The sequence below is a fragment of the Saccostrea echinata genome, unplaced genomic scaffold, assembly GCF_033153115.1.
Source record: "Saccostrea echinata isolate AGI-Se365-2 ecotype Australia unplaced genomic scaffold, CSIRO_AGI_Sech_v1 ptg000033l, whole genome shotgun sequence".
Taxonomy (NCBI): domain Eukaryota; kingdom Metazoa; phylum Mollusca; class Bivalvia; order Ostreida; family Ostreidae; genus Saccostrea; species Saccostrea echinata.
The window spans coordinates 24,370,373-24,389,288 of NW_026889782.1; positions in this window are offsets into that span (position 1 = coordinate 24,370,373).

The following is an 18,916-nucleotide window of genomic DNA, read 5'->3' on the forward strand; positions in this document are numbered from 1 at the left end:
GGGGTATGTGAGCTTGCTCGCTTTTTCTTTCATTTTCCTTATAAAATTAGATTAACTATAATGATGAACTTTGAAGAAATTCCATGGGTAAATTCACGTTACTATGTGAAATCAGAGACATTTTTTGTGAGCATTTTCAATTACTTACCCCCCCCCCCCCAAAGGAAAAAAAAAAACATTTATTAAAACTGTGTTGGAAAGAAAAGAATTTTAAAAGCAATGTCCAATCACGTGAATACTGATAAAGATCCTGCTTATAAATGAATCAACACAATTATATTACTGTTCCCATTGACAAGCAGAAGATGACCGAGGAAAGCAGCTCTCTGCGAAAGCGCTGTACTACGCTACGAACCAGTGGAATACTTGGAATACTAGCAGCTTCCTGTATGATTGTGACTTTGACAACCATATCCAGTTTATCTACAAGACCATCCGTAGTGGAATCACCACACCAGAATGAATCCTTATTAGGGATTTCGATCGGATCAAGGTCACCTGTCGTATGGGGATAATTAAGGTTAATTGAATGCAACATTGTAAATTACTATATAGATAAGGACGGCTGCATTGTGACGTATAGATTGTCCCTCCTTTATGAATTAATTTATTTTCATTTTCAATCAGAATGAATCCTTTATTGATATCAGAGAAAATGACATACTCTGTGAATTCATACAACCTTTTTTAATATCTTGAAATGTATTTTTGACCTTATGCTTATATGGAAATACTATACGTGTTGACCTGGGGTTTTCTAAATTAAGAAAACCACTATAAAAGGATTGTATCTGACTGCGACACAATGGAAAAGGCTAGTACAGATAATTCCATTAATTAATGACGCAATGCAAAAGTTGCAGTATTTTTGAATGAAAAAAGAAACAATGGTATTGGATTCAATATTTTTTAAATTCTTTAAAATGAATTTTTTTTCCATTTCTGAATCTGTGACCTGTAAAATAAAATAAATGAAGAATAAATGACAAGAAAATAAACCGGATTTATTTTTGTTTCTGACAAAATGAAACGAATTAAAGTTTACTCCGGAAAATACAAGTACAACTTTTGTGAAAAAGAGGAAAAATCTATCGTATTACCAATTAAGGTTTTCCTTTTCATTCCATCTGAATTACTCCATTTTTTTTTTTACATACAAAGTAATTGTTTATCTATGGAGAGCGAGAGAAGGAGTGTGACGAATTTAAAAAAAAAATGTATAGATGTAACGAAAATAACCATTGTAGACTTACGGAGGAATCATGGCTACTTCTTTTTCTTCATAACTGAAATGAAGAAAATAAATATTAGTTAAAAGGAAAAAAAAAAGGAAAAATAGAATGTCCTGTGAAACTGCTATTAAAGATAGAAAAACATCCAGTAAACGTGTACATATAGAGAGAATTATTGAACTTGAAAAGACTTACAAAATTTTAAGTGAACCAATGAACAGTTAATAATCAAAACTGTCATCTGAAATTACATTTGTCTCATGTTGTTTAACTTTAAGAATTGCATTGTGCCGTCATATGCATAATCAATTAGATCTAATTAACACCGAATAAAAAGTGTTATATAATTTAAACTTTTATTTTCTTATTGCCATTACAAACACATTCATATGTTTTGTAAAACATTTTCTCAAGCAAGGCAGATTTGATTGATTGATTGATTGTATGTTGTTTAACGTCCCTTTCGAGAATTTTTCACTCATATGGAGACGCCACCACTTGCCGGTGGAGAGCTGCAAATTTTGTCCTATGCTCGGCACTTACGGCCATTGAGCAGTGAGGGGTCTTTTTCGTGCCAGCACCTACTGCGACACGGGACCTCGGTTTATGCGGTCTCGTCCGAAGGACCGGTCTCCACGTCCCACAGTGGGATTCGAACCCGCGACGTAAGGATCAACTCCTTACTTCGCGACTCAAGAGCAGACGCTCTAACCAATGCGCCACGCGGGCGACAGGCAGATTTGAAGTAAGTTTTGTAAAACTCATTCAATTTTCTTTCATGTTATTTATAAATTTGTCATTTCTTTCGAAAGAAAAGAACAAAATGTCATTAAAAGTGTACATGACAAATATGCATTTCCGTTTCTGAGCACAAAGAAGTTGTCCCTGAACCTGGAAGTAATAGTCATGCTTTTAAATCTAGATATAATCTGATCCCAGATTGTCTTACATATGGTAAAGTTTTAGAAGAAATGAAATTATTTCTCGCTACATATGGCCGTTTTACCTCCATCACAGTTTCTTCATCAATAATGCCATCAGGGGATGCTGCTAAGTGTCATAAACAGTATTTCCAGAAATTTCTTGGTACTTTTTCAAAGCAGATTTTTCATATTTTCTGCTGTTAAGCATAGGCTTTGTGTTCAGTCCTTGTCCCTATTCTGTCAGGCGCTGAGCAAGTTTTGCTTTGTCTGTCCTATCTGTAGCTTTATATAATTTTAGCTTAGAAAGATGAATGTAGGCGCTTACACCGCCCTTCAAACCACAGATCATTAGCTGCCTGGGTTGCCGTCTTCACCATTACCTGCCTTGCAGACTCTTCAGAAATTTCTGACACATTTATTAATTTCAAATGTCTCTCACTAAATGTGTCCTTGAGGTAATCATGGTGCAGGCCAAGTTCCCTCATGTTTGCAGGCTTATATAACTGGAATATTGGGGTGCTGCTTATTCCTGGGAAATTCAAACACACACTTCAGAAATATGAAGAGTAACCAGAGCTATTTTGATAGTTTAATGCACGGGGGTCATATTCAGTATTGCATATTTCTGTACTAAGCACTATGTACTTAATTAATCTATTTAATACCCCGGAGCAGAGAAGAAGATTTTCAAAGAATTAATGCATTTTTTCTATATAATCAATAGAGCCCCGCCCTTCCAACAGAACCCCTGACCCTGGGGCCATGAAATTTACAATTTTCGAAGAGGCACTCTTGCTCATCATAACTTGTACTAACTTAGTTTATTTAAAACCCAGGAGCAGAGAAGTTTTTTTTATCAGAAATAATGCACTTTCATTATATGAGTATAAAGCCTCACCCTAGCACCAAAACCCCTGACCCAGCGGCCATGAATTTCACAATTATGATAGAGAGCTCATTGCTTATTACAATCATGCCAACAGTTTGACTGTTTGATGGCAAGAAGTAAAGAAGAAGATTTTTAAAGATAGCAATAATTTTGGTGGTTTAAGCCCCACCCCTCAGGCCCAGGGGGGCTGGGACCATGAAATTCACAAATACAACAAATGCTTCTATACAACAATCGGGAATCAAAACAAACTACAAGTTTTATAATCAAACAAACTACAAGTTTTATAATTCCACTGCGATGCTTACAACTGAAAGCAAAGCAGTAATCCATTGTCTCCAAGAACGCTCAGGTACCCGGAAGTTATAAAACGAAAGTGAAAGTCAACGAGACCTACAGACCCTATAACTGAGACTGAAAGGTTCGTTAAAACAAGTTCCTCGTTGAAAAATAAGTTAAATACTAACAACAAAACCAAGAGGATTCTTAGCGTGCCTTAATATTGTGATGATGACCATTTCCTCTTTACCCCCTCAACGAAGCAGAAATCCACGGGATTAAAATTACACCAGTGTAAATATTGATATGAATAATACGCTCTGCGACTTTATTTAATCTTTTTCATTTCTGGGTATGTTTATGTAACTGTCTGTTTACATAAAGAGGCTATAAGGATCGACCTGAGGATCTTTTTCTACAGGAAAGCTACTATAAAAGGTTTACACCTGACTACCGCACAATAGAAAAGACTTATCGGAATAATCCCCCTAAGTGTACTTACTAGACTTACACAACAAAAGTAGTGAATTGTAAAGTAGTATGCATTTATTGTCGTTAAAAATGTATAGAAGTGGATATTTTTTTTTTGACTTGGTTTAAAATTATTTTTCTTCTGGACAGAGAAAAACGTCAAGCACCTTAATGTCTATACCATTATCATGAACTTGAAGATTACAGTAAAAGTAGGTGAAGCCAGATCGTTCCTGTTGATATCAAAATATACCATTGTCTTTTAACACGGAAACCATTGTTTATGGCGCTGATACAGGCTGATGTTTTTAAAACCTTTTTGAATGCTTTTAACGGTGTTTGGACTGCGCGCTTGGAGATTCCTTTTAGGGGTGCAACGATACACTAACCTCACGATACGATACGTATCACGGTATTCAGTTCACGATACGATACGTATCACGATACATGACAAGGTTAAAGAGTCTTTCAAGTTTGTGTCATATTTTTTTTTAAAACTTGACAGGGTTTTATAAAATGTTCATATTTTTTTATAATAAATAAAATAAAATTTTGTTAACTTGAATTGGATTGTAAGGTAGATCGTTGAGTTTTGACAATTTTCTAAACCAATGATGAACACTTACAGGGAACTACGGGGACCTTTCCTAATAATCTTCCTTTTAAATTGGAATGAAAAAGGAAGACATCCATTCTTTTATTCATTTTATTTACGTAGAAAACCAGTTGTCATATTTCTCGTGTTAACACGTTTTAGTCAACAAGAAAGTGAATTTTCATCGAAATACACACGTGATTAAATATCGTGTATTACCAAAGAATACGTTTAGATCTAAAGGGTTTATCATTTGTCTTAACATCTAAAACTTATAATCACATTAAGTCCTTCTCCGTGTTAAATCTGAGGTCTGTAAGATGCTGGAGATGAGTTTAACTTCCGTTAATGCGTTATCGGCTACCTCACGTTTTGCGCGGAAGCCATTTTGAAATTGTAAAAAAAGGAAACAAAACGCACGATTCGGATAATTCTGGACCGATTGAACCGAACCGCGATATCAGTTTAGCGTATCGTGAATTGAACCGTGGAAAAATATACCGCGATATACCGTCAAACGGTTTATCGTTGCACCCTTAATTCCTGTACAGCTGAACTTGCACTTTCTGGTTGATTGGAAGGATCTTAATAGTAACCGCTTAACAGGTTTTAGTCCTTTGGCTTTCCTGAAAAGTCGTCTCGCCGAAACATATGACTGAACAGAGAATGATTTAGTTTTGTTTACGATATAAGTTTTAGAACGGAGTCCTACGAATCCATCTCCTTCAAACTCTAGTTTAAACAGACCAGAAGTACATTTATCTCTTTTAGCCTGTTGTTTATAACTCTCTAGGAAACCAATGATATCGCACATCAGCTTCAATGTCTGTCTGTTTACAAAATTTGACAAGACCATGTAAATAATGTTGCTTCATGTGTGGTTCAATTATGCCATCCAGATTTTCCTTAGATATTGTCACATAAGCGCTGTCCGTATCAATCTCACAATACATAGAAACTAAGAGGTCACAATAATGATCCATGAAATTGTAATGAAGCACGGGCATCCTAAGTTTGGCATATTGCAAATTGAAGTACCCTACCTGTATAGGTACACCCTTACCAAAAATACTGCCCTCCTGCAAACATTTGCTGCAAGTCTGCAGCAAACATTACTGCAAACTTGCTGCAGACATTGCTGCAAGATTGCTGCAATGAAGCTAAGTAAACCATGACAGCCTATACAAAGCCTTTGTGTTTGCAGCAAGTTTGCGGGAAGTATGCTGCAAGCTTGCAGCAAATATTTTACCATGCAAATGAGGTTTGCTGCAAGTGTGCAGCAAACATTGGATTTTCCAAATATGGAAACCTTGCTATATACTTGCGGCAAACATTGCTGCAAGCATGCGGCAAACATTGCAGCAAGTTTGCTGCTAACTTGCCGCAAACAATTTAGCTACTATTTTTGGGACATTCATGCGTGTAAGCAGCAAGTTCGCAGAAAGCCTTTGTTTTGAGCTTAATCTGTTTATTAAAGAGAAAATCCACCGCATGTGATTGAAATGTTGCAAGTATCTGAAGTGTTGGTAGTCTCTCTTTATGTTTCTAGACAATGTTTCCACACAATTCTTAATTAAAATGTAAAATAAAATGTTTTTTTCTTACATGTACAGAAAATTAAGTACTTTTGCACATGACTTTATAATTAAATTTTTACAGTAATGAATTTATTTGTAAAAATATATAAACATTTATTATAATTTATTTGGAACCTTTTATTAGTACATTAAAGAGACATACGAATGTGTTACTAAAAGAAAAATAGATTAAGATTTGACCTAGTGAGTACATCAGTTACTTAAACATACTTAAAGAGATAATTGTTTCATATTAAAATAAAACAAAATCAGATCTTAGCTATGTCATTGCACACTTACATCAAGAATTATGCTTTTGTAATCAACCAAAATGTTATCTATTCTTAACAACATACTGAAACATTTACAACTACAATTCAAACATTTTAAAATGGCGAATTCTGTGTTGACCCCAGTACAATCTGCATTTCATTGGCTGATTTGACTTGTTTACTGTTCTTGCGAACTTCCTGCAAAAATTCAATTTGTGAAATGTTTCCTGCAAACTTGCTGCGAACAACAGATTGGCGTGTATGTTACTTGCAATGTTCCTGCAAAGATGATCAGTTCCTGCAAATTTGCTGAAAGCTTGCAGCAATTGCTGCAATGGTTTGCCACAAGATCGCAGCTAGCGGCAACCATCTGCGAACAAGAAAATTTTCTTCCTGCGAACAATTTTGTTTGCTGCAAATTTGCAGCAGACTTGCTGCAGTCTGCAGCAAACATAACAGTTTGATAAGGGTGCATCTAATGTAATTCTAGATTTTGCTTTCTCCACTTCATGTACTGAATCTTCTAACAAGGTCAGGTTTATATAAAATCAGGATTATTCACAGCATTTTTGGCTTCTTCAGTTCCTGTAATATACTGAACATTTGTGTGTTTAGACATGTCTCTAATCAGGGAGCCAAATCCCGAATTTTCTATGTGTTTTTTTTTTGTTTCACCAATGAATCTTAAATTAGGATTGCTATCTCCCTGTCGCCTAGTCTCCGTAACGTTGATGACAAATGATTGAAAACATTTCATTAGATTGTATTCTATAATTCTTGATAGATATGACTCACTTCAAGGCCGTGCTGTAAATACCACTGTAGTCATGGCGAAACAAACAGATATACAGGATATACTTAGTAGATCAATTTAATCAAAGAACGAACAGCAGTCAAAATTTAAATAAAAGAATGCAATTTTAATTTCTTTTCTTTCTTAATTTGACCTTATAAGCTTTCGTTTAATATATCCGACATATTAAAAAAATAACAATAAATAAATAAATATTTCAATGTTATTTTTGGGTCTATTCTTCGTTAAATAGTCATAGCATGACATATATGGAGATAACGAACAGTATTCAATCTCAAAAGTCTATTAAACAATACAAAATAGAAGCAGAGCAATCACGGACCTCTGAACATCAGAGGTGAGATCAGGTGCCATGGAGGAGTGAGCATCCCCTGCCGACCGGTCACACCCGCCGTGTGCTCCTTGTCATGATCGGGAAATAACGGAAAAATACGTCGACAATTCAGTGTGTAAATAATGGCCTAACAATTAGTATGAAAAACGTCAGTCAGCATTTGACTCAATGATAAATTGTATTTGCTGACAAGGTCATTGTATCAGGCATGGTTTTTCTGCTTTAAGGCGGAATTCCGCTATTCCGCTCTGCTTAATCCGCTTTAAAATTCGCATTCCGCTTTGTTAAGTATCTCAATATTTTCCGATTATACCCTTTTAGTCTGTTTTTGCTTCACTTTATTCCTACTTTATTGATTAAATAATGTAACGTTCAATTTCAATGGTTCTTGGATTTTAGAAATATTAATTCAACCAATCGTTGGAGTTTTACTAGAAGCATCCATCGCGGTAATGGATGCAAAAATTGTACAATGTGAATAAAGTCTGGGGAATCAAAATTGTTAAAGATGTAGTTCAACGTATTTAATCAGCCAGTTGTTGAATGATTTATTGGAAATGTCGATTGTTGTAACAGATGAAATTGATGAAACAGATAAAAGATGACGTGATTTGATAAACAAAAGTGTCAAAAACTACGACAAAACGTTGGTAAAAAGTATCGTTAGTAATTGTTTTCCTTTAAAAGAAAGTAATTTCTGAGTGAAAACTTAAGTGCCAGAAAATGCTCAGAATGCAGGATTTTGCACCATTTATCCCAGAGCTTCTGGGGGCCTAGGCGGCTCCCAGACCCCTCCCCCATTTTAGGATCTATGAATCCGCTTTCTTCCTTCAGAATCTCGTCTGCTTTTTGCATTTTCGGAAAAAAAAAATCACTCAAAACAATTTCGGGTCGGTTTTTATTTTTCAAAAAAGCGTTTTACAAAAAACAACGCGAGTTTTTGTTTTTTCTTCTACAAAGGAGATGGGCGAACATAGCGTACAGAAAGCCTATAGCTTCAAATATATAAAAATCATGTTCAGTTTGAGAATTTAGTATTTAGAGTAAAATTCTCATTATTGAAATTTATGAAATTATGATAAACAAAACTTGAGGAAAATTTTCTCGGCTAAATTTATTCTTTTATTAAAAAAAATAATGTGGTATTCGTGGGGTTCGAACCCTAGCAATAAAAATCCTGAGTATCATTTTCTTTCGAGACTAGCACGCTAACCACTGGACTACACAAGTCCTGATGAAGTGTGGCATAAAAGTATATTTTTAAGGTATAGTGGGTCATTGCTCCATATTTTTGGTAACCAAAAAATGTATATTTTTATGCAAACTTTGAAGATTAACTTTCAAAAAGGTGGAGCGAAGACCCACTCATATCGAAAAATAGTATTATAGTATGAGAAAATGACTCTTTTTGCCCACTTTAGTGTGTGTCTAATATTTCACAGGCAAATAATTTCAATCTTTGAGGGATTTTTGCAAAATCTAGAGATTTTCATAAAGTATACTTTAATGTTAGACGAAATATCAAGGAAAATTTTGATATAACTGAAATTTAATTTTTCATCTTCATGTTTGTCACACTATAGGCTTATCGCTCGTCATGTTCACCCATCTCCTTAAAAAAAAAAGAATCATGTAGGACACAATTTCATAATTTGAGAGAGGGAGAGAGAGAAAGTCACATTCATTTGTCTTCTTTCACCTCATTAGCTCACCTGAGCTGAAAGCTCAAGTGAGCCTTTCTGATCACATTTTGTCTGTAGTCCGTCCGTCTGTCTGTCCGTCCGTCCGTCTGTAAACAGTAGTATAGGTAGTAGCACACATTCACTTTTCTTATCAGTACAGTCACTTTTCTTATCAGTACCTAAAGGTCAACAGAGGTCACAGTCAATTTCTTATCAGTACCCAAGGTCACTAAAGAGGTCACAGTCAGTTTTCTTATCAGTACCTAAGGGTCAACTGCTGCAATAGTGTCTGTATAGCCCCCTGCTGTGTCCGTATAGCCCCCATGAATAGAGGTCTTTGTACCCACAAATATATTCGGATAGCCCTCATAAATAAAACGGGGGAGGGTCTAACTTTAAAAAGGCGGAGCAAATAAACGTCAGGGCAGTTGGAGAGGGGTATTATTAATAATTATTAGTAAGTCTAAATTAAGAATGCAAATAGTAATTTATTAAAGGAAAAGTTTTATAAAACAAGAACGAGAAAAAAAACATGGTGGAATTGTATTATATAGATATTGGAAACAACAGAGATGTAAGAATTCTAAAAGAAGAGAACAAAATGTCTATCGTTATACGAGAATTATCTGATAAGCAAGAAGAAAATCCAGTAGGAATTGTGTTAAGCATTCATCAGTGGAATAACTTTAATTTGTTGGTAGGATTTGCAACGGAAGCATTACATCAGCTGATAAATGAAGAAAGTGAAATAAACTTTTTTCGTCGATTAGGTGATGATACGTACATCCAAGTGTACTCGCCATACAAATGTGTAACTTTAAGAAAATTTGTTTCAGCTCCATACTATAACCCACATCTACCGAAACCATATTGCCCCACATATAACCAGGTTAAACTCTGTCCTACTAAAGACGGTATTAGTTAAGAGTTTTAGAGTGGAATCATTTGACGGAGCGCATGAGGATCATCAATGAAATTATCAGACAGCATTCTTAAAAGTTTTGTGACAATATCTTGGATTTCATAAAAAAAAAATGTTGACAGTATCAGTATTTATCAGTTAAAATACAGGATCTTAATGGATAAAGAAAGAAATATACACGGACAGACATATGAAGAACAAAAATAGGAATTATATTTCGATTTTAATAGACGGAAAGGTTATAAATTTCAAGATGGAATTCATCAGAACGTTCAGTTGTTTTAACAAGAAAGTCAAAAACTTCTATTAAATTGAAAGAAAGTAATGACTTAATATTTTTTTTCATTCAAATTGGGATTTGATGCAATAGTTTTTATATAATGAATATGGTCTCAAAATGTATATTACAAACAAGTAATACATTTCTGGTATCAAAACGTATTTGACAAACAATGAAACTTTGTTCATGGTATATATATATGAATAAATATAAGTAGGTGTTTCAATAAAAGGTTCACACCTTAGTTTGTACATATAAAGGAAAAATAAAATAGTCAATCAAATACGAGTGAATAGCGATAGATATATAAATAAAAATCGAAGGGTATGTTTGACTGTCAAAGAAAGTTGCAAATAATTATTAATAAGTCTAAATTAAGAATGCAAATAGTAAAAAAGGAAAGGAGGTGAATGAACAAAGATAAAAGTAAGTGATATTTTTTATTGAAATAATGTTGTTTATACTAAGTACTGATATACTAAGTAAATGAATTTGACAAATGAAAAGCTACATGTACCTTAAATGGGAAATTTATAAAGTCCAAATATATATGAGAAAACGTATAGTCACTTGAAAATGAATATGCACTACTTGTAAATCCCGGGTTATTTTAAAACTCACTGATATCCTAATTGTGTCATTAAATTATTAATATCCCTTTGTAACACGGCAATGTCTGTAGTAAGTTTTTGTATTTCGCTATCTACAGTTTGAAGTTCAAGTACGAGGAAACACTTCTCCGATTTTTTTTGTCCAAGTCACAAATTAATTTTTCCTCTAACTGTTGAAGCGCATGTAATTGATTATTTTTTGCCGATGTTACATCAACACGAGTTTCAAGCTCCTCATCATGCGAGAATGTGTTCGAACTAAAGAAAAGAAAGATAAAGATTACACATTGAACAAGAACGATAATTGTAAAAATTAAAAGAACCCTTATTCGGGATAAAAATAAGAAACACTTATTCGGGATAAAAATAAGAAAAGTCTAAACATTCTCACCTTTGAGAGGAAGCTATAGGAGATCCTGGTGACGATGACCTGTAACGAAAAAAAAAAGATCATAAAATAGAAGTTTATATTTAAAAATTATTTAAAAAAAAAAGTTTTTTTTAAATGATAGTGAAATTAAGTTTTATTTAAAAAATACCTTGACTCCGAAGATGGTATTGATGACTGGTAAGGGGAGAACCTCCTTTTAAAAGGAAAAAAAAGATATGTGTTCACAAATGGGAAATGCTATATCGTTATTTTTAAAAAGTGAGATAACATAATAGTGGAAATACCCTGTAATGGTTGATACAGATAACAGAGATGCTTCCGAGGGTGAGCTGAAATATATATGTATATATATGCGTATAAAAATAATGAAAATATAAAGACTGATATACAAAATAGGATAAATTGTTTGCATAAAAATACCCATAAGAAGGCGTTGTTTCAGAGCATAAGTCTATCAAGTCTTCGTCACTGTAAATTTAAGTGAAACGAATTATTAAAGTATGATAAATATAACTAAAGAGAAAGAGAATCTGTAAGATAAAAAGGAGGAGGAGGTTAATCAGACCTTTGCAAATCTTTATATGCAGTGCGGAGCTGTGGATTTTTAATCAACCTATAAAACAATAAAACTAATCTTACTAAGGATGCAATAAAAGAGAGAGAAGTATCAATGAAGAAGACTGTGATAAAGTCATACTTACATTTCAGAGATCATTTTCTGGGCCATTCTGGAAGAGTGTTTTAAGGGATGGGAAATAATTTCCAAACGTTAGCTTAAAATTGCAATTTGTAATGTATTATATGGGTGATACTGTGTTATATAGGATAAAATATGTAAATGAGGAGCAAGATAAAACACGTCAAAAGTGAATGAAGACAAACAATGAGTACTTATATCAATCTGGCAATAAAAAATAAACATATATTTAATGAACTACCTTCGAAAGCAAATTCTGTAAATGTGTATTTTAAAAAGTCAATATATATATCTATTAAAAAAAGGGGGGGGGCTTAAAGTGAACAAAGTTTATGACATGTTTATAAAATGCATAGAAAAAAAGAAACGAAATGAAAAGATAGAGAACGTTTTATTTAAACACCCGTCATTAGGTATTACAGAAAAGTATTTAATAAATGACAAAGAATCAGAATACCGATCTAAGTTATCATCTTTTACAGTGAAAATGAAATCAATCATTAATATTTTGTTGTAAAAAAAAATACAATACAAAAATAGCAAATATGTCATATAAGGTAATTTAAATATTAAAATAAATGAAGAAGGGCTGCAGGATTGTTAATTATAACCACGGATATTGATGGCATCCTTAAGTGCTCGGGAAGACGACGAATCAGCCGAATATCCCGATGGACAGCAGAAAGTAGGGAATATCCTCGTTTCACACTGTTCTGTATATAAACTACTTCCGATGGACTACGAATTTCATTGTCAGTTCCATTAACAAAAATGTTGATGCAACGGTGGACAAGTCGTAAAGAGTTTCGTCGTACTATCAAACGTCCTACAGAGGTAGTGATAAAGGGAACGAGCCATGTATCTAACGATCCATTACTATATGTATTTTCCCTCAGAACTGCTTGTTTAGAATTTTGAATATCTTTATTCCAAAGGCACACCATCATGTAAATCCGGTACCGTATTTCATACGGCAGAGCGGCTGCTAAGAGAAATACTTCTTCTATAAAACTACAAGAGATTTTTAAAAAAAAAAGCTTGTCAGTCATTGCCTATTTTATTTTAAAAGAAATAATTTTTTTAAGAAAAAAGTATTGAAAAAAAATACTTGCATTGCTGAATCCATTTCTGACAACTCTAAAAAAAAATTAAGGAAAAATGTAGGTTGACAAAGTTTTACGAAGATAAATAAATGATATTTTAAATAAAAACAGTGGAGAAACGAGAAAGTTAAGGGAGTCTGAAAGTCTATACAGAATGTTTAGTGCACGACATTTTCCCTATTCAAATTCACTGATTTTGTCAAGAAGAAAGCGGGACAATCTGATAACGACTAGAACAAAACAAAATAGAGTTATCTCCATTGATTTATACTGGAAATCACCGACAGATTGACATTATCAAATCAATATATATATAATACAGTAGTTTTATTATGATGAAAAAAGTAGGCTTTTGTTTCACTCTGAGGGCGGCCAAGTAAATTTCAGTTCAACTCCAGGGTAATTCAGTCCACAGTAGCATGTATAAATACTGAAGGAATACAAACACTTTCTATAATAGTTTATGTTTTCTCACACAAGGAAACAAAAAAAACAAAACAATGCAAGTCAGAAGGCATTTATTAATATCAAGATATATGAAAACAACACGTTATGGGAATGTGCATGAACAAAGTTCAAAACGCGCAATGGGAATGTACATTAACAAAAGTTCAGTTTTATTACTGCGTTAAAGCAATATGAGCTGCATTCTATTTTGCTGTTATGTGTAATAATTTTTTTTTATGTTTGTTTTAATCCCTTTTAATCAATTAAACTGAAATACAGCATGAAATGTTTCAGAAGAAAGACTTTTATACAGTTAAAAATACAGTATTATAAAAGAAATCATTATTATACAGGACGACAATAATGTAATTTTATTTCAATCAAAGCTTATAAATAGTTCTTACATCGCAAAATATATATGAACGACGGAAGTTTATCACCATTCTTTTTTTTTCCGTCATTGAAATAACTACTAGTATTTACAATTTTGAAACAAAAAAGTCCGACGTTAAAGGTGCAGCTGATATTACTTTAAACATGCCCAAGCATGTGTAAATGAAATGAACAAACAATACCATTATAGTAAAATCATATAAACTTAAGAACGATGAGGTAAATGAGTTAGCACTAATATATATAACTGAAATTAAACGATGCTTTTAAAACAAATTTATCTTTTATCTCTCTCTCACTCTCTCTCTATATATATATATATATACGAGGATTGTCCGTAAAGTTCGTGGACAAGCTAAAATATAAATCAAGAGGTGTGTCATTGATTTTACTTATAAAAGCAATATTAAAGAACTAAATATTTCCTGACTATTAATGCATTGGTAAACAACGTGACAATTCTTAGATATAAAGTCGTTCGATCCACAGGATTTAAAAATCAGACATTGAATAATTGAAAATGATCACAAAAATGTATCTGAATTCTCAAAGTAATGTGAATTTACCCACAGTAATTGTTCAAACTTGTAATAAATGAAAATGATGACTGAGGATCATATATCCTAAAAAAAGTGATACAATGTAAATTTTCAACTAAGCATGTAATCCATGAAGATATGGGATAATGTTAAAAAAAAATGCATTCAGGAATGTATAAAACTATCATGAAAAAATCCCTAGTTTGTTCCTCATAATACAAAATAAGAAAAAAAAGAATATAATATTTGCCTGTATAGATCACATATAACATATGATCACGTAACTATAAAAAAATAAAAGAAGACAAAAAAAAATTACAGCTGCTTGTATTTAGCCTGGGCTCGAGTGACCGCTGGGCTTGCGTCGGAGGTTTCTCGTGGGTTACGCCTCTTGGGTCCTAAGGTCAGTTTATCAAACTCCACACTGATCTCATCATCGGTGTCATCATCGTCCATAGGAGACAGCTCGACTATGGGAATATCTGGCAAAATAACATGGCGGTTCCAGCTGCTTGTATTTGGCCTGGGCGCGAGTGACGGCAGGGCTAGCGTCAAAGGGATCTGGCGGGTTGCGCCTCTTGGGTCCTAAGGACAGTTTGTCGAACTCCACACTGATCTCATCATCGGTGTCATCATCGTCCATAGGAGACAGCTTCGACTATGGGAATATCTAAAGGAACATGGCGGTTGCGGCGGCGGCGATACAACAGATAAAGGATACCAGGGTGGGGAGGACGATACCGATGACGATAGATACAACTACACAAAAAATAACAGACGTAAACAAAGGATATAAAGCAACAATGGATAATAAAAGCGTGCACAATAAAAGTTTTACGCAATTGTAACATTTAAACGACTATATTGTGTACTTTAAAATTGATATTGGTTCTTCGTATTGATTTGAAATGGATGTATTAATTGAAAAAGTATCAGTTGAAGATTCATTTGGATCATCTTCATTTTGATAGATCTGATTTGGATCATTTAAAGTAATCGAGGTTTGTCTGTAAACATTTGCATTGGCTAAACACATGCTTTGATTAATTTACGCTTATCATTGATGCGTTTATAGCGTTTTAAATAGAATAAAGGAAAGGCTACAACAGGTATGATTAAAAAGGACAAAAAGCTCAGATACAGTAAGCCATGCTGTGTAGGTCTAGTAAAAGTAGGTAAGGTGCTACTAGTATATAAAGGAAAAGCTATTACTGTTGAGTTTGTGTCTGAAAAGTAAAATAAAATAAAATTACACAGTTAGGAAACCAATCAATTAAAAAAAAGAAGAAAATGTCGAGTGATTAATTATTAAAGAAATGATTTTTAGTATTACTTTGTTCAGTGCTGTTTTTTGTATGCGGCAGAGAATCGGTGTTGAGAAATACATGTGTTGTTGTTTGTGTTCCGTAACCTGTAAACTTACAGTCAGGAAATTAAAATTGGATGAGACAGAATTTTTTGTTTAAAAATCATGATTAAAGAAACTTTCAGTATTACTTTGTTCAATGCGTGTATACGACAGTGAATCGGTCAACGGGAAAGCATGTATTTTCTGTGTTCCGTAGCCTACATATAAAAAAAATTTTTTTTTTCATCAAAATGTATATATAAAAACCCAAAACACAGAATTTGTAATGTTTCTATTAAATTTCCTGATACTTACTTTGTCCTGTAGATAAATGGGAGGCAGATGGGGGTGTCAAATCCGCGTCCTTCTCACTCGTTGGCGCTAAAACAAGGAGGGGGGGATTAAAGACCAAACAGAAATTTTTAAGTATATTTCATTAGGCAGGAAAAATAAAAAAGACATGATACTTACTTTGTCCAGTACTGAGGGGGCGGGGGGAGGCAGATGGGGTGGTCAACTCCGTGTCCTGCTCACTCGTAAGCGCTTAAACAAGGAGGGGAAAAATTAAAGACCAAACAGAAATTTTTATGTATATTTCATTACGCAGGAAAAACAAAAAAAGACATGATAACTTACTTTGTCCAGTACTCGAGGGGGCGGGGGGAGGCAGATGGGGTGGTCAACTCCGTGTCCTGCTCACTCGTTGGCGCTAAAAAACAAGGAGGGGAAAAATTAAAGACTAAACAGAAATTTTTAAGTATATTTCACTGCGCAGGAAAAACAAAAAAAAAAAAGACATGATAACTTACTTTGTCCAGTACTCAGGGGGCGGGGGGAGGCAGATGGGGTGGTCAACTCCGTGTCCTGCTCACTCGTTTGCGCTAAAAAAAAAAACAGGACGATTGAATCTTGTGACATAAGAGAGAGAAAAAATATGTCAATTCATAGCGTTTATAATTAAAAAAAAAATAATAATGTGCTTTATACCCTCTTGTGTTGTCTTCATCTAACGGGGGAGGAGGAGGAATGGACATCATTGACTAAAATAATAAAGTATTTTGGAAAAATATGAAAAAAATAAAGTATTCTAGCAAAAAAAAAAATTTCTCTGCCTGTACACCCTTTTTTCCTTTTTTTTTTTAAAGCAGTGTTGCGTTTATTTTTTAAAAAATTAAAATCAGTTTTATATATATAAAAAAAAAGAAATTCATTACCTCGTCTAGGATGGAAGAAACCACTGTCAATGATGGTGAGCTCATCTGAATCATACACAATTCGATGTATCCCCGCGGAAAACTCTATATGTAAGACACGCCGTTGGATCACCGCGTAAGAGAAGCGGATGCAGCTGCACTCCCCTCTACAACTTGCAAAGTCGGAAGCGCAACAAAAAGTTGCAACTTCTGCAAAATTCACTAATCACAGTTTGAAAAAGCATAATAACCAAGAGCACTACTGCTACACTGGCTGCCATGTTGAAAGTGAAATGTCTCACGGGTACAGAAATTGAATAGTCCAAAAAAAAGTACTATAAAAGACGAGTCTAGTACAATAAAGGATGGGGGGAATGATAACATCAAAGACACCGCTGCTGTATCAAAAAAATAAAAATAAACTAGTAGACTAATTGTTCTCGAACAATTAGAGGTCTTTCCACCTTCTTTAAATTTCATATATTTTTCATATTTTACTCTCTGAAGTTAATTTTTATAGAAAAAGAATCCATAAATGGCTTGAAAGATAGAAAAAATGAAAATTTAAAAATTTTGAAATGACCTTGACCTTTGACCTTGAACAAATATTCAAGGTCAAAGGTCAAGGGTCACATTGCACTTGACCCTATGCTTCTATGACTTTTAGTTTTAAAGTTATAAGGTTTAATAGTAAGCGCAAAGACGTTAAAGGGCTATAACTCATATAAGGGGTCATCGGATACTTTCGCACTGAATAGACTGAAGTTGTGTCTAAAGATCCTGAAGACGTTGGTGAAGGTTTTGTGTCTCTACGGTTTACGGTTTAGGAGGAGTAGCGATAACAAGGTTTTCAGTAAAAGGGGCAATAACTTTTAAAGGGGTCAATCTTAGGGGACAAGTATGAAATCTTTGAAATAGTTTTAAGAGGACATATTAATGATGCAAAGATACTTAGTATAAATTGAAAGACAAAAGAGATATAAAAAGAGCTTAATTTCTCATATTTTGAATGACCTTGACCTTTGACCTTGACATAAATTTCAAGGTCTGAGGTCAAAGAATCTTATCCAGTTGGTTTCATGTCTCTAAGACTTATCGTTTTGAAAAAAAATTATTATTTGTAAACTTCAAAAACTTTCAGGGGCAATAACTCATAAAAGGGGTCCACGAATACTTTCGCAATGAAAAGATTGAAAAGTCCCCTCAATTAGCCGAAGACATTGGTGAAGGTTTCGTACCTCTACGGTTTACGGTTTCGAAGGAGTAGCGATAACAAGCTTTTATTGCCAAAGGGGTAATAACTCTTGGAGGGGTCAAAGTTCATATACTCAGGGTCAACTGTAAAAATCTTTTAAAGAGTACATTCTTATAGACTATAAATCTTTTCGATAGATCTTGAAACATAGAATCACATCAGGGGGTGGAAAAATAATAATAATAATAATAATAACTAGAAACTCATTACTAGTAATGAGAAGGTCTTCCGTTACACTACTTCCTGTTTGCATGAACATGTCTTTTCCAACGTCGGTATTAGCCTAAAACTTATGTAGAAACAAAATAACTTAAAAAAATACTTTTTTGCTTCGTTTCCTGTCACGACCGAAAGTAATGACGACACACGATTTTTACACGAAGCAAATGAACTGTTGACTGACTATAAGTCCTGAAAGCTTTAGACTTCAGTCTTTTACTGTTGCCGAACAATTGTGAGAACAAATTCAAATTCTGAGGACAGGAAAACACACGACCGGAAGTGAACTGAATATAAAGCTCTGAATTTTCTCTTGACTTTTGCAGTATCTACAGCATATGGAAAAAACATTTCAAATACTTATCTATAAGTGATATTTATGAGAAAGTTAAACCACGAAATAACGTAGTTTATCTCTTAAAACCGGAAGTTTAAAGTTTTTTTCCGGTG